The sequence below is a fragment of the Zosterops lateralis genome (assembly GCF_965231275.1).
Source record: "Zosterops lateralis genome assembly, contig: HAP1_HAP1_SCAFFOLD_124, whole genome shotgun sequence".
NCBI lineage: Eukaryota > Metazoa > Chordata > Aves > Passeriformes > Zosteropidae > Zosterops > Zosterops lateralis.
Genome location: NW_028154556.1, coordinates 37480 through 54211, shown reverse-complemented (window position 1 = coordinate 54211; position 16732 = coordinate 37480). Strand labels below are relative to the sequence as shown.

The following is a 16732-nucleotide window of genomic DNA, read 5'->3' as shown; positions in this document are numbered from 1 at the left end:
CAAAACTAAACACACAAAAGACACAGAGTACACAACAGACAAGTGACACAACGTGCCCTGGGACTGCTCTGCCCTTCACACCTCAGCACTGTGAGACCTTCCCTCTATGTGCCCTAAAGGGGTCACATCTTGGACATCCCCATCTCCAAACCTGATTTAAAACCCCCTCCTGGTGACCCCTGACCCCACACCCCACTTTCATCCCCTCTGTGGCTCCCAGCCCTCCACTTATCTCTGGGACATCTGGGGATGCCAATCCATGTCAAAAGCCAAAGAAGGTGCCTCTCCCTCGGGGAAATTCCTGCTGCCACTGGGCTGGTGTCTCTCAGTCAGCTACAATAAAGAAAAACAAATGTGACCGTGTGATCTCAGCAGCACATGGGCTAAAAACCAGCAATTCTGCTACTCAACACCTCCTGAGCACACCCAGGTCCTCGGGCCCTGTGCTCCAGCTCTGCTCAGACACCAACATTGCGGGGTGTGCCTGGGTTAAGAGCAGACAAGGTGATGTGGCACTGCTGAAACTTGAGCAGAGCCTCCCTCCTCCTCCCTGACACACCTCAACTCCTCGGCTGTTACCAAAGCCCACCTGGATGGCCCCTTCAAATGGAGAAGGTCAAGGCTTCACCACACAGTCCTGTAATGTTCCCAGGGTCCAGCTGGTGAGGGGAGCTCGGCATCGTGTGAGTGGAACACCTAAAACACACAGCACTGGATGCTCAGAGTTCCACCAGCAAGTGAGGCTGGAGCAATAGTAACTGCTTCTGTCCACCCATCACTGCTCACCTCGTCCACTTCACCTTGACTGCTGATATCCAGCTTTGAATCCTAAAAATAAAGACAAAGAGCAGTGCTGTAACATGGCCACCATTTACACGCCCCTGCAAACACAAACAGTGACTGACCTTCTCAGGGGAGCCCCCTCACCCGGGATGGAGCACTCTGCCATGGATTGAATCCATCTGCACCTGAAACAAAGTCAGGACAAGAGTCAAAGTGCTGCAGGAGAACTCAACAGCTCCAGACACTTTGTGTCATCCTCTCTCTTTTTACTCCTGAGGGGTCCATCCCACTAGGGCCCTCTCCTCTCTAAGGTAACTTTAAATTCCCTCCTGGGACTGAAAAGGTTTTTCCCCTTCTCCCAACCACCAGCCCCAACACTCAGCATTTGGAATACGAGCAGACAAAATCCCTCCTCGACAGAAATGAACGTGTTGGCTCCGGGGATTTGGAGACGTTCTCTCAGTGCTGCCATATCCAAACTCCAGCTGTGCACCTCCTCACACTACCTGGGACCACAGAACAGAAAATGTGACTATTCCCCTCCAGAAGAGTCACCCCCAGGGCTCCTCTGCACCCCTGTCCGAGCTCCCCCTCAGACCTCCACCCACTCCAGAGGCTGCCCAGAGTGAACCCAGCAAAAGGAAAAGGGACACACTGAGCATGGCACTCACCTGTGGGCCACCTGCCCAAGGGCCAACTCACCCCCTCCCTCTATTCCTTGGCACACCTGGGGCAGCAGCAGCACCTGCAAAGAAACAAAAAAGGAAAAAATCATGGTGAGTTCCTGTGAAACAGCAACCTCCCTGCTCTGACTGAAGCACAGCACAAGTGAACCTTAATGTTCCACCCATCCACCCTCCTCTGGCGTCCTGGGCCAGCACATCTGCCAAGGGGACCACCTAAAATAAATTAAAAAAAAAAAAACCAGTGAATGCTTAGAGTTGCACCAGCAAGTGAGACTCCAGCAGTAGCAACTGCTTCTGTCCACTCATCACTGCTCACCTCGTCCACTTCACCTTGACTGCAGAGACCCAGCTTGGCCTCCTAAAAATAAAGACAAAGAGCAGTGCTGTAACATGGCCACCATTTACATTCCCCTGCAAACACAAACAGTGACTGAGCTTCTCAGGAGAGCCCCCTCACCCGGGATGGGGCACTCTGCCATGGATTGAATCCATCTGCACCTGAAACAAAGTCAAGACAAAAGTCAAAGTGCTGCAGGAGAACTCGACAGCTCCAGACACTTTGTGTCAATCCAGGAATACCCTCTACAGTCCAACTACACCCTACATGACAAATTTCAACACCCAAGACTTGTCCCATTCCCACTACACCCAGACTGAGCAACAAGGCAGAGCAGCTCCAAGCCAAACACACCAACACCCGTGACACAGGACAGGACAAAAGGGGGGACACAACAGGGACAGAAATATCTCAGCAAGAAGAATGACCCTGAGGACAGAGAGAACTCGCAATGAGATGACCGAGGTGAGACCCATGGGGAGCTGACCAGGCTCAGAGAACCCTGCAGGAAGAAGATGCCAACGGGATCACTGATCCCAAGAAACGCAGAGATGGATGCCTGAGAATCCTACGGTCAGAATCCTCCACTTGGCTGTGCACTTTTAGAAGACCTAATCTGCCAGAATGGATCACAGCAGTGCACAGCTATGGATACAGCTCAGAACAAGACCTGGAAAGGCACCAGCCTGGATGGTTGTGAAGAGAGATGGATTCTGATGTGTGTCTGAGCACCTGAGTCAAAGTTCAATGATATCAGTGCCTGTTCAAGGAACAGGGAGATGTTAAGAACAATGCCTGGGGTCTCCAAAAAACCCCTTGAAGGGTTGAGGAAAAAGACACACCACACAGGACACACAAAAGACACAGAGTGCACAACAGACAAGTGACACAACGTGCCCTGGGACTGCTCTGCCCTGCACACCTCAGCACTGTGAGACCTTCCCTTTACGTGCCCTAAAGGGGTCACATCTTGGACATCCCCATCTCCAAACCTGACCCAAAAATCCCTCCTGGTCACCCCTGACCCCACACCCCACTTTCATCCCCTCTGTGGCTCCCAGCCCTCCGCTTATCTCTCAGACATCTGGAGATGCAAATCCATGTCAGGTACAAAAACAGGCCGCCTCTCCCTCGGGGAAATTCCTGCTGTCACCGGGCGGTTGTCTCTCAGTCAGGTGCCATAAAGAAAACCAAACATCCAGGGATGATCTCAGCAGGGCTGTTGGCTGGTCAGTGAGGAGATCTCAGTGTGAGACAAGTGACCACCTGAAACACACAAACAATAATGGAGGCTTAGAGTTGCACCAGAAACACCACGACCCTGACCACACAAATATATCAATTTTAGGAATTGCAAACAAAAGTCCAGCAAAAAAAAAGCCAACTCTTATTACTCGTAGTCCATTTTCCAAATATAATAAAAATAACCCCATGTCCATTCCCCTCAAAAAACCTCCAAAATACACACCCAGAACCCCCCCAATTTAAAGACCTGCCTCTAACCAAGTAAGAACCATAAACCCCACGTCTTTTAAACTATAAATTCATTAAGCTAACACATCAAAACTACAGACTTTTAAATTCTTAGTCCACACTAATACACCATATACACCAATCCCATCACTATATACAAAATCAAAACCTATTTTCTATTTCTACTAACAAAACAAGAAAATCACAACTTTTAACTGCAATAAAACCTAAAAACACCTAATTAGAAGTAAAATTATCCCGTTATAACTAACTCAAAACCCCAAACACTCCAAAACAAGTACTTGAAGTGCCAAAAACCATCAAATAGTTAAAATAACTCCTTCAAAAATGCCTTCTGTACCTTTCAGACTGATTTTGAGAGCAAAGCAAGGAAAGAAAAAGCACACAGCTTGTTTTAAGAGAACAGTGGTCACTCCTCTGCATTCCCTCTCTCCAGTGTATTCAGCTGAGGCACAGACAGACTGCAGCACACAGATCTGATGGCTCTTTGTTAGTTGTTAGTTTTAGGGCAGAGAAGTTCCCTGCACTGATTTTTTCCCCCCTTTTCTCAGGGCTCATTAAACCTGCTGCAGACTGAAAATCCCAGAGAAGCACCGAGAGCTGCACCTGCAGCCACAGGGCCTGGACCTCAGCATTTTATCAATGCTGGAAGAGCTGACAAGAGACCAAAGGAGCTACAACCCACAGCAAGGACATTCTGAATTTACCATCTCGCCACAAAATAACAGAAAGTTTTATTATTTTATGTCATTCACTCTTTATGCTTGTGAGCACTTTGTTAAATAAATAGTTTTTCCCATTTTTCTCCAAAGAAGTTCTTTCCCAAACCAATTTAAGAGAGACAATTTTAGTTTACTCTCTAAAAAAAAAACCCATTCAAATGTTTCCTCTCAGGTTTATCCTAAACCACAACAACAAACAATTCAATCCATAGAAATAAAAGTAGCACAAATATACTTAAATTAACAGCACCAAAAACAATTATTCCTAACTCAATGAACTCTTAATTCCTTAAAACCATCAAAACAAACAAACCACCTATAAATACACACAAAACCAAAAGATCCATTAGACTACAAACAATATCTCCTAAATTACCCAAAACTATAAAATGTATAATGTAGTCAAGCATGCTAAATAAACAAACCCCTATAACACAATAAAAAAATCATTTAATTGTAAATATTAAGAAACCCTAAAAAATTAACTACATCACACTGTCTCAAACCCACTAAAACAAACACTAGATGCTCCCTATGATAAAAGCCACCACTAAATAAATAAAACCCTCCTCTATACCTCACACCACAGCCAATTACACCACTGTAAACCTTAGACAATAAACCCTGGAAAAACACAATATCCCCCAAAAATAATTCACCAACAAAAATCAGTTCAAAAATACTCTGACCAATGTGAACTATGAAACCAAACATGAATTAAATACACCACATATCCCTCGTCACACCACCTACAAACAGAATAAAGCTACACAATAAATCACTAAAAACCACCAAACAGAAAAACCAGCTCTACCCAACCTGGATCCCTCCATACAACACACAAAACCCCAATAACACATTTCAGAAGTCTCTCAAAAAAGCTACTTAAATCAGTTCTACCTCAAATACAAACAAACCCACACATAAAGTTATCTTTGCTCAAAAACCAAATTATATATAACAAATAACACCAAAAAAAGTCACACAAAACACTACGCACCACCTGAGAACATCATATTGAATAAAAGCCACATAGAAGTGCCACTATTCATTTAAATTCCAGGTGAAAAGAAAATCCCTCCACTTCAAACACAGACAGCAACAGAAAAAAAAGAAGTTTCTTCAATCAATTTAAACTTCTTTTGTCTCCATAACTCCTTTTTCGTCTGGGAGCACCGGGGAGGGTTTATTAAGATGAAGCTGAAAAGGAAAAAAAAGTCCCCTCTATAAACCCACACTGGTTTACCTTGTGCTGTTGCTCAGTGTAAAGGTTTGATCCCCATCGCCTCCCAAGTAACGCTCCAAACCCACGTGCTCCCCATGAACCACAGCCGGAACCTCAGCGTGAGCTCCTCACTCCCCACGGCTGGATACCAAAATGAGCTGGGGCTGCCCTCTTAACCTGGAACCGCCCCATCATTATCCATCACAGCTCCACCCGTGCCTGCTCTGTCCCCCCTCACTGTTCACAGCTCACACCCGGGGCTGCTCTCTCCCCTCCCCATCCTGTGCCATCTCTCACCTGCAGCTGCGGCCAATCCGAGGGTGAGGCAGAGGGGACTTGCTGTTCATTCCCGGGACGGTTCATGGTCTGCAGCTGACACGATGGGGCACCGGGCTTCCCTTGCTGTGGATAAGGACCCCTCTTCTCCTGCAGGTGCCCGAGGCTGGAACGGGGATTCCACCCCCGAAAATCCATATGCCTGAGGTTCATAATTCCTAAGGAAATTCCCCAGAAATCGTTACCCTTCATTTACAAATATTCCTTTGGAATCACTCCTGACCTGTCCTTCTGTGGAAGCGTTTCAAACATACATTGGAGAGTTCAGGAGCCGAGTTGGCTTGTTTATGACTTGGCTGACAAGCCCAGACAAAACCCAAACACCGAGAATGCCGGCTCCGCCCCTGGCTCCGCCCCTGGCTCCGCCCCTGGCTCCGCCCCTGGCTCCGCCCCTGGCTCCGCCCCTGGCTCCGCCCCTGGCTCCGCCCCTGGCTCCGCCCCTGGCTCCGCCCCTGGCTCCGCCCCTGGCTCCGCCCCTGGCTCCGCCCCTGGCTCCGCCCCTGGCTCCGCCCCTGGCTCCGCCCCTGGCTCCGCCCCTGGCTCCGCCCCTGGCTCCGCCCCTGGCTCCGCCCCTGGCTCCGCCCCTGGCTCCGCCCCTGGCTCCGCCCCTGGCTCCGCCCCTGGCTCCGCCCCTGGCTCCGCCCCTGGCTCCGCCCCTGGCTCCGCCCCTGGCTCCGCCCCTGGCTCCGCCCCTGGCTCCGCCCCTGGCTCCGCCCCTGGCTCCGCCCCTGGCTCCGCCCCTGGCTCCGCCCCTGGCTCCGCCCCTGGCTCCGCCCCTGGCTCCGCCCCTGGCTCCGCCCCTGGCTCCGCCCCTGGCTCCGCCCCTGGCTCCGCCCCTGGCTCCGCCCCTGGCTCCGCCCCTGGCTCCGCCCCTGGCTCCGCCCCTGGCTCCGCCCCTGGCTCCGCCCCTGGCTCCGCCCCTGGCTCCGCCCCTGGCCCCGCCCCTGGCCCCGCCCCTGGCCCCGCCCCTGGCCCCGCCCCTGGCCCCGCCCCTGGCCCCGCCCCTGGCCCCGCCCCTGGCCCCGCCCCTGAGCGCCATGCCCGGCCTGGGATGGGGGCGGGACCAAACTTCCACATACTCGGGGGAAAAAAAAGAATTTAAAAAAAAAAAAAGGAACAATGAAAAAAATATTATAAAATAAAATAAAACAAAATTAAAAAAACCTCAAAAGTTATTAAAAACGAAAAAAAAAATAAAATCTAAAATAAATTTAAAATATAATTTAAAAATTTAAAATACAAAATAAATAACATGAATGTAAAAACTGAAATATTATCCATAAATTTTTTAAAAAATAAAAGTCATTAAGATTTTAAATAGTAATAAAGAAAAATTTGAAAATTTTAAAAATAAATAATAGACTAAAATATAAAAATTAAAGAAATAAACCAAAAGCATTTTAAAAAGACAAAACAAAAAATATATTAAAACATTAACCACAATACAATATTTAACATAAAATACAAAAATCAAAAATTAAAAAAAAAATAAACAATAAGTAAAATAAAATACGAAATTAAATAAACACACCCCTCCCCTCATGCCACTGCCTAACACAGGCCCCTGGAGTTTTCTTGATTAGGCAGGGATAGGCAAAACAAATCCAGTGCCTCCCAGAAAATAAGGTTTTCTAGACAATTCTTCGAAACAAATTCTGTTTTAGCAGGAAGCTCACTTGGGATCAACACCCACATGTGCCAAGGCAGGAAAGAACAACCTCATTGTGTCCAAGGAACAGCAACTAGGCCAAGATTTAAGTTTTAATGGGACTTATGTAATTAAAAACACACTCAGTTGAACTTGAAAACGAGATGAATCAAGGCAATTAAACACTTTACAAGTTTTCCTGGGAATTCCCAGAATTCTGTGGATATGATGCTGACACATTCCTGATTTACCAACCTTAATTGGGGAAATTTCCTTGGAAATGTCCCCTAAGAATTAGCAAAATTCCAATTAGGATAGAAAATAGGAAAAAAATATATATAGCCTTACTAAAATCAGAGAGAGGAAAAACATCAAATAAAAGGAAGGAATAATATCCAACTCCCAGCTTGCCTGGAAAACAAGCTCAGGAATTTCTAACATGGAAAACTTTTGGAAGAGCCAGGAAGTCGGTGGAAGTCCATGGAATGATGATTTCAAACCTGCTTCCTCTGCTCTGATTGTCAAGGGAAGAGGGAGTTAAACATGCCAATTTACTCCTATTCCAGAAGGATCTCTAGTTTGTGGGAGTAACAATCCAAAGAAACTCCAATCTTACTTGGATTTGACAGATGAAACTCCCAGCAGAGATGGGAAGTTTCAGTGGAACAAAAGAGCCACAATTCCTGGAATAACAAAATTCCACTCAGCAAAAGTCAGGAATTCTATTGACAAATGCATGGAGGAGGAGGAGGAGGATGACACCAGGGACACAAACCAGCTGAAAGCAACGATTTACTGGAAAGGGCAGGAAATCAAACTGACAGTCTCTGGTTATGCTCAGGCATTTCTCCAGGAGTCAGAGAGAAAAGTGGGAACCCTGCACTGGGATAAGGCCTTCCAGTGGCTCCACTTCCTACAGGCTCTCTCCCTTTTTGCCAACTACCTGCAAGAGGAAAAACAGCAGGAATAAAGTTTCAAACAGGAGGTCCTTGGTTCAGGCAGACTGAAGTGCAGCTCCCAGGGAGCGAGTCCAGGCTGGGCCCAGGGGAGCTCCGGGAATCTGGGACTGCCCGTGGGATTAAAGGGCTGTAAAAGCAGGACCCACCTGCCGGGTTTAGTGCTGGGACACAGCAAGGCCTCGGCTCAGGGGCAGCAGTTAGAGCTGGGACTGCAGGAGAACACCCCAAAGCCGGGTCAAACATCCAGCATGACACGCAGCCCGCTCCAGGAGAAACTCAGGTGGGAGAAGCCCCCGGATGCTCCGTGTTCCTTCTCCTCGGCATCTTTGCCAGGGCCTCCCTCAGAATACTGACCTCACCCTGCAGCTCCTACAAAATAGGAGAACTTATGGAAATCACCCAGCAATCCATGGATTTCCAGGTATTAAGAACCAAAGCAGCCGCCTCTCAGTGGTGTCCCCAAGGCCCAGCAGTGCCCAGCACCTCTGACTGGAATTTGAGGGCTCCCAGCACAGCCCCAGAGCAGCAGAAAAACCCACCTCCAGACTCACCAGAGAGATGACAGGAGCGCCCTCCCTGCGATGCCTGCTGAGCCAAGTGGAGCTGGCAGGGTGACCCATGGACATTCTGCGTTCACCTTTCAACAGAGTCAATGCAGAAACAGAACAAATCTCTCTTGGTGTCGAGATCCCTTCAGGTGCACCTGGAGATGCTGCAGTGTCCTTCAGCAGCCAGAGCAGAACAGGGTTTCTACTGTGCTGTAAGTGAGAAATACAATTGAATCAGAAGAAAATAAAAGGAAGCACCTCTCCCTCCATGCTTTTTATATTAAAAAAATCATGCATCAGAATTTTTTTAACCGTTCATTCTTGCTTTACACTGTGTAAATTACAAGCACTCAACTTCCAGCCTGAATTTGCAACAGCTCCTCAGGCTGACTGAGCTCAGCCAGACCACCAGAATCACTGAATTGTGGAAGGGAAAGCTCATCCCATTCCAGCCCCAGCCAGGGCACGGACACCTTCCACCAGATCCAGGGGCAGCCGCAGCTTCTCTGGGGAACCCGTGCCAGGGCCCCGCCGCCCTCCCAGGGAACAATTCCTTCCTGATATTTAATCCAAACCGGCCTCCCTTCATCCTGATGAAGCCGCTCCCCTTGTCCATCACTGCGTGTCCTTGTGAGAAATCCCTCTCCATTAGGGCATAAGCGGCTGGCACAGACCCCCCAAAATCAATGTTCCGGGGGCTCTCGGGGCCACACGACCACTCCGGGCGTTTTACCGGCTTCTCCTGCCGCCTTCCCCGGGAGCCCCGGCTCGGCTCCAGCTCCGGGCACAGCGGCAGCGTGTCCCGCCCGCCCGCCCGCCGGGGGATCGGCAGCGGCCCCGACACCGCCTTGAATGGCCCGCCGAGGAAGCGGCAGTGAGGGCGGACACCGGCCGGGAGCGCCCCGGAACTGCCCCCGGCTCGTTCGGTTCGCCTGAGGGGGGGCGACGTTCGGGGAAACTCGGCTGGGCTCGGCTGTTCGGAGAAACTCGGCTGGGCTCGGCTGTTCGGGGAAACCCGGCGATTTCCGTCAGTAGTCGGCAATTCTCGGCTGTTCGGAGAAACTCGGTCATTTCCGTCAGCCGTCGGCTCTTTTCGGCTGTTCGGCAACTCTCGGTCATTTTCGTCACACCTCGCCTTTTTTGGTGGCAGAGAGCATTACGTCACTTTCGCCCCTCCCTGACGCCATCTTTAGAAGGTCAACAGCAGCGAGCCGAGCCGCCATGTTGGTTGTGGCGCCCCTTAAGGCCCCCCATAGGTGTCTAACACAGAAGCCTGACTAAAATGAGTAACCCGAACCCGCCTGCGGCGTGGCTGAACCCACAGCCCCTGTCCCTACACCTGGAAATGCCACAGAAAATTTTCCCCGAGCGGCGCCGTGGTCGGGATTTTTGCTCAGGCAGTCTGATAAACACACATGGGGGGGTCCTCATTTTTCCCGCCCTTTTCGCCGCCATCTTTAGAAGGTCAAGCGCCCCGAGTCGTGCCGCCATCTTGGTTGTGGCACTCCCCCCAAATGTCCCCCTCGGCTGCTCGCACAAGCGCCTGACAACATCGCCTGCCCAAACACTGCCGTGGCGCCACTCAGCCCCCATCCTGTGTCCACGAACCTGCGTATGCCGCGGAAAAACTGCTCCCGGGCCGCTCCCTGGTCCAGGTCGCGCGCAGGCAGCCGGCTGCCACGTGCCCTGGGTCCCCTCTTTTTTTTTCCCGTCTTCTTGGCCGTGATCTGTCGGTCCTCGGGCGGCAGCACTGCCCGTGAGCTCAGAGACCGGGGCTGCTGCTCACCTCGGGTACCGGCACGGGGGAGAATTGCAGTACCGCTGCATGTCCACAGGATGGCAGCACTGCAGCACAGCTCTCGGGACGGGCGCGGGGGACAGTTGCAGTACCGATCTTTATCCACAGGATGGCAGCATTGCCTTACAGATCGCCTGCCATCAACCAAACCGAATCCAAAAAAGCCTTCAGTTTAGGCTGCATTTCAAAATAACTTCTATTTCTTACTTTGATATATCTAATAACCATTACAAATTTATCTATTATATCATGTACATTATATTAAGTATATTTTACATATTATAATAAATAGAACAAGTAATAATATAGTGTGTCAATAGTGTATCTATTCCTATTATCTTTCATATTTTATAGTTCTCATTTTGTTACTTATATTTTTATTTTTTTTTGTATTTGTATTTTTTTTCAATTTGTATTCACTTCTTTCCATTTTTACCGATATTTTAAACTATAGGAATTAATTGACCTAACGCATCAGAACCACAGTTAATTAGAATTGAATGAGCCTGGTTTTCTAAGAGATAAATATTTAATCTTAATTAAAATAATATGGGCATATTTTCTCTTTCTGTGTGCTTTTGGGGAGAGGGGGTTTGTTTTGGATTTCTTGGCTAATAAACAAGGAGGTTCAAAGAGCTACAAAATAAAATGTCCATATTATTTTATCTCTGCCTCTGAAATACACGTTGCCATCAAGTTATTGCTGGTATTACTGTGCATGGGTAGAATGAGACCTGAAAGGAAAAAACAGACACCACGGTGTCCACAGCTTTCTCGGTTCAGGTTTATTAATTTAGTAGAAAATACAGAGGATTTTTAGTAACTGCACTCTCAATTATATCCAGACGTCCAGCAGACAGGGAGGTCATTTCTCAAATTCTTCCTTGCTGAGAGCCAACCTCCCACATACTCGGGGGAAAAAAGAGGGTGGATTTTATCCCGCTGCATCTGAAAGAAAGTCAGGACAAAAGTCAAAGTGCTGCAGGAGAACTTGACAGCTCCAGACACTTTGTGTCAATCCAGGAATACCCTCTACAGCCCAACTACACCCCACATGACAAATTTCAACACCCAAGACTTGTCCCATTCCCCCCACACCCAGACTGAGCAACAAGGCAGAGCAGCTCAGGCCAAACACACCAACACCCGTGACACAGGACAGGACAAAAGGGGGGACACAACAGGGACAGAAATATCTCAGCAAGAAGAATGACCCTGAGGACCGAGAGAACTCGCAATGAGATGACCGAGGTAAGACCCATGGGGAGCTGACCAGGCTCAGAGAACCCTGCAGGAAGAAGATGCCAACGGTATGACTTGTTCCAAGAAACACAGGGATGGATGCCTGAGAATCCTACGGTCAGAATCCTGTACCTGTCTCTGCATTCTGACAAGACCTAATCCACCTGAATGGATCACAGCAGTGCACAGCTGTGGATACAGCTCAGAACAAGACCTGGAAAGGCATCAGCCTGGACACTTGTGAAGAGAGACGGATTCTGAGGAGCCTCTGAGCTCCCCAGTCAAGGGTTTGATGCCTGGCCTGGTATCAGCACCAGGAATAGGGGAGATGTTAAGAACGATGCCTGGGGTCTCCAAAAGACCCCTTGAAGGATTAAGGCAAAAGACACACAAAACAAAACACACAACAGACACGGAGTGAACAACAGACAAGTGACAGGACATGCCCTGGGACTGCTCTGCCCTGCACACCTCAGCACTGGGATCAAAAATGAGACTTTCCCTTTACACATCCTAAGGGGTCACATCTTGAGCAGCCCCATCTCCAAACCTGACTCAAAAACCCTCCCTGGTGACCCCTGACTCCACACCCCACTTTCATCCCCTCTGTGGCTCCCAGCCCTCCACTTATCTCTCAGACATCTGCGGATGCCAATCCATGTCAAAAGCCAAAGAAGGTGCCTCCCCCTCGGGGAAATTCCTGCTGTCACTGGGCTGGTGTCTCTCTGTCAGCTACAATAAAGAAAAGCAAACCTGACCGTGTGATCTCAGCAGCACATTGGCCAAAAACCAGCAATTCTGCTACTCACCACCTCCTGAGCACACCCAGGGCCTCGGGCCCTGTGCTCCAGCTCTGCTCAGACACCAACATTGGGGTGTGCCTGGGTTAAGAGCAGACAAGGTGATGTGGCACTGCTGAAACTTGAGCAGAGCCTCCCTCCTCCTCCCTGACACACCTCAACTCCTCGGCTGTTACCAAAGCCCACCTGGATGGCCCCTTCAAATGGAGAAGGTCAAGGCTTCACCACAGAGTCCTGTAATGTTCCCCAAGGGCTCATGAATGAGGCAGACTGGGACAGCAGTCCAGTTGGTGAGAGGGGAGTTCAGTGCAGTGCAAGTGGATTGCCTAAAACACACAATAAAGGAGGCTTAGGGTTGCACCAGCAAGTGAAACTCCAGCAGAAGCAACTGCTTCTGTCCACCCATCACTGCTCACCTCGTCCACTTCACCTTGACTGCAGAGATCCAGCTTTGCCTCCTAAAAACAAAGACAAAGAGCAATGCTTTAACACGGCCACCATTTACACTCCCCTGCAAACACAAACAGTGACTGACCTTCTCAGGGGAGCCCCCTCACACAGGATGGGGCACTCTGCCATGGATTTAATCCATCTGCATCTGAAACAAAGTCAGGACAAGAGTCAAAGTGGAGAACTCAACAGCTCCAGACACTTTGTGTCACCCTCTCTCTTTTTACTCCTGAGGGGTCCATCCCACTGGGGCCCTCTCCTCTAAGGTAACTTTAAATTGCCTCCTGGGACTGAAAAGGTTTTTCCCCTTCTCCCAACCACCAGCCCCAACATTCAGCTTTTGGAATACGAGCAGACAAAATCCCTCCTCGACAGAAATGAACGTGTTGGCTCCGGGGATTTGGAGACGTTCTCTCAGTGCTGCCATATCCAAACTCCAGCTGTGCACCTCCTCACACTACCTGGGACCACAGAACAGAAAATGTGACTATTCCCCTCCAGAAGAGTCACCCCCAGAGCTCCTCTGCACCCCTGTCCCGGCTCCCCCTCAGATCTCCCCCCACTCCAGAGACTGCCCAGAGTGAACCCAGCAAAAGGAAAAGGGACACACTGAGCACAGCACTCACCTGTGGGCCACCTGCCCAAGGGCCAACTCACCCCCTCCCTCTATTCCTTGGCACACCTGGGGCAGCAGCAGCTCCTGCAAAGAAACAAAAAAGGAAAAATCATGCTGAGTTCCTGTGAAACAGCAACCTCCCTGCTCTGACTGAAGCACAGCACAAGTGAACCTTAATGTTGCACCCATCTACCCTCCTCTGGCATCCTGGGCCAGCACATCTGCCAAAGGGACCACCTAAAATAAATTAAAACAGATCAGTGAATGCTTAGAGTTGCACCAGCAAGTGAAACTCCAGCAGAAGCAACTGCTTCTGTCCACCCATCACTGCTCACCTCGTCCACTTCACCTTGACTGCAGAGATCCAGCCTTCCTTTCTAAAAACAAAGACAAAGAGCAGGGCTGTAACACGGCCACCATTTACACTCCCCTGCAAACACAAACAGTGACTGACCTTCTCAGGGGAGCCCCCTCACCCGGGATGGGGCACTCTGCCATGGATTTAATCCATCTGCACCTGAAACAAAGTCAGGACAAGAGTCAAAGTGCTGCAGGAGAACTCGACAGCTCCAGACACTTTGTGCCAATCCAGGGATACCCTCTACAGCCCAACTACACCCTACATGACAAATTTCAACTCCCCAGGACTTGTCCCATTCCCCCCACACCCAGACTGAGCAACAAGGCAGAGCAGCTCCAAGCCAAACACACCAACACCCGTGACACAGGACAGGACAAAAGGGGGGACACAACAGGGACAGAAATATCTCAGCAAGAAGAATGACCCTGAGGACCGAGAGAACTCGCAATGAGATGACCGAGGTAAGACCCATGGGGAGCTGACCAGGCTCAGAGAACCCTGCAGGAAGAAGATGCCAACGGGATGACTTGTTCCAAGAAACACAGGGATGGATGCCTGAGAATCCTATGGTCAGAATCCTGTACCTGTCTCTGCATTCTGACAAGACCTAATCCACCTGAATGGATCACAGCAGTGCACAGCTGTGGATACAGCTCAGAACAAGACCTGGAAAGGCATCAGCCTGGACACTTGTGAAGAGAGACGGATTCTGAGGAGCCTCTGAGCTCCCGAGTCAAGGGTTTGATGCCTGGCCTGGTATCAGCACCAGGAATAGGAAGATGTTAAGAACGATGCCTGGGGTCTCCAAAAGACCCCTTGAAGAATTAAGGCAAAAGACACACAAAACAAAACACACAAAAGGCACGGAGTGAACAACAGACAAGTGACACGACGTGCCCTGGGGCTGCTCTGCCCTGCACACCTCAGCACTGTGACACCTTCCCTCTATGTGCCCTAAAGGGGTCACATCTTGGACATCCCCACCTCCAAACCTGACCCAAAAATCCCTCCTGGTGACCCCTGACCCCACACCCCACTTTCATCCCCTCTGTGGCTTTTAGCCCTTCACTTATCTCTGGGATGTTCAGGGATGAGAATCCACATCAGGTGCCAAGGAAGGCTGTCTCTGCCTCTGGGAAATTCCTGCTGTCACCGGGCTGTTGTCTCCTAGTCAGGTACCATAAAGAAAACCAAACATCCACGGATGATCTCAGCAGGGCTGTTGGCTGGTCAGTGAGGACATCTCAGTGTGAGACAAGTGACCACCTGAAACACACAAACAATAATGGAGGCTTAGAGTTGCACCAGAAACACCACGACCCTGACCACACAAATATATCAATTTTAGGAATTGCAAACAAAAGTCCAGCAAAAAAAAAGCCAACTCTTATTACTCGTAGTCCATTTTCCAAATATAATAAAAATAACCCCATGTCCATTCCCTTCAAAAAACCTCCAAAATACACACCCAGAACCCCCCCAATTTAAAGACCTGCCTCTAACCAAGTAAGAACCATAAACCCCACGTCTTTTAAACTATAAATTCATTAAGCTAACACATCAAAACCACAGAATTTTAAATCCTTAGTCCACACTAATACACCAATCCCATCACTATATACAAAATCAAAACCTATTTTCTATTTCTACTAACAAAACAAGAAAGTCACAACTTTTAACTGCAATAAAACCTAAAAACACCTAATTAGAAGTAAAATTATCCCGTTATAACTAACTCAAAACCCCAAACACTCCAAAACAAGTACTTGAAGTGCCAAAAACCATCAAATAGTTAAAATAACTCCTTCAAAAATGCCTTCTGTACCTTTCAGATTGATTTGGAGAGCAAAGCAAGGAAAGAAAAAGCACACAGCTTGTTTTAAGAGAACAGTGGTCACTCCTCTGCATTCCCTCTCTCCAGTGTATTCAGCTGAGGCACAGACAGACTGCAGCACACAGATCTGATGGCTCTTTGTTAGTTGTTAGTTTTAGGACAGAGAAGTTCCCTGCACTGATTTTTTTTCCCTTTTTCTCCAGGCTCATTAAACCTGCTGCAGACTGAAAAACCCAGAGAAGCACCGAGAGCTGCACCTGCAGCCCAGGGGGCCTGGACCTCAGCATTTTATCAATGCTGGAAGAGCTGACAAGAAACCAAAGGAGCTACAACCCACAGCAAGGACATTCTGAATTTACCATCTCGCCACAGAATAACAGAAAGTTTTATTATTTTATGTCATTCACTCTTTATGCTTGTGAGCACTTTGTTAAATAAATAGTTTTTCCCATTTTTCTCCAAAGAAGTTCTTTCCCAAACCAATTTAAAAGAAAGACCATTTTAGTTTACTCTCTAAAAAAAAAAATCCATCCAAAAGTTTCCTCTCAGGTTTACCCGAAACCACAACAACAAACAATTCAATCCATAGAAATAAAAGTAGCACAAATATACTTAAATTAACAGCACCAAAAACAATTATTCCTAACTCAATGAACTCTTAATTCCTCAAAACCATCAAAACAAACAAACCACCTATAAATACACACAAAACCAAAAGATCCATTAGACTACAAACAATATCTCCTAAATTATCCAAAACTATAAAATGTATACTGTAGTCAAGCATGCTAAATAAACAAACCCCTATAACACAATAAAAAATCATTTAATTGTAAATATTAAGAAACCCTAAAAAATTAACTACATCACACCGTCTCAAACCCACTAAAACA

General features: G+C 48.4%; 1 long non-coding RNA gene across 1 annotated transcript; it reads right to left on the bottom strand.

The window, feature by feature from the left end:
- Window positions 1–1213: 1213 nt before the first annotated feature.
- Window positions 1214–14174, bottom strand: LOC310923590. Its single transcript, XR_014592638.1, has 4 exons — window positions 14099–14174; window positions 13009–13036; window positions 1455–1528; window positions 1214–1289 (listed from the first exon to the last, which is right to left on the bottom strand). It is a non-coding gene; the product is annotated as an uncharacterized lncRNA (long non-coding RNA).
- Window positions 14175–16732: the final 2558 nt, after the last annotated feature.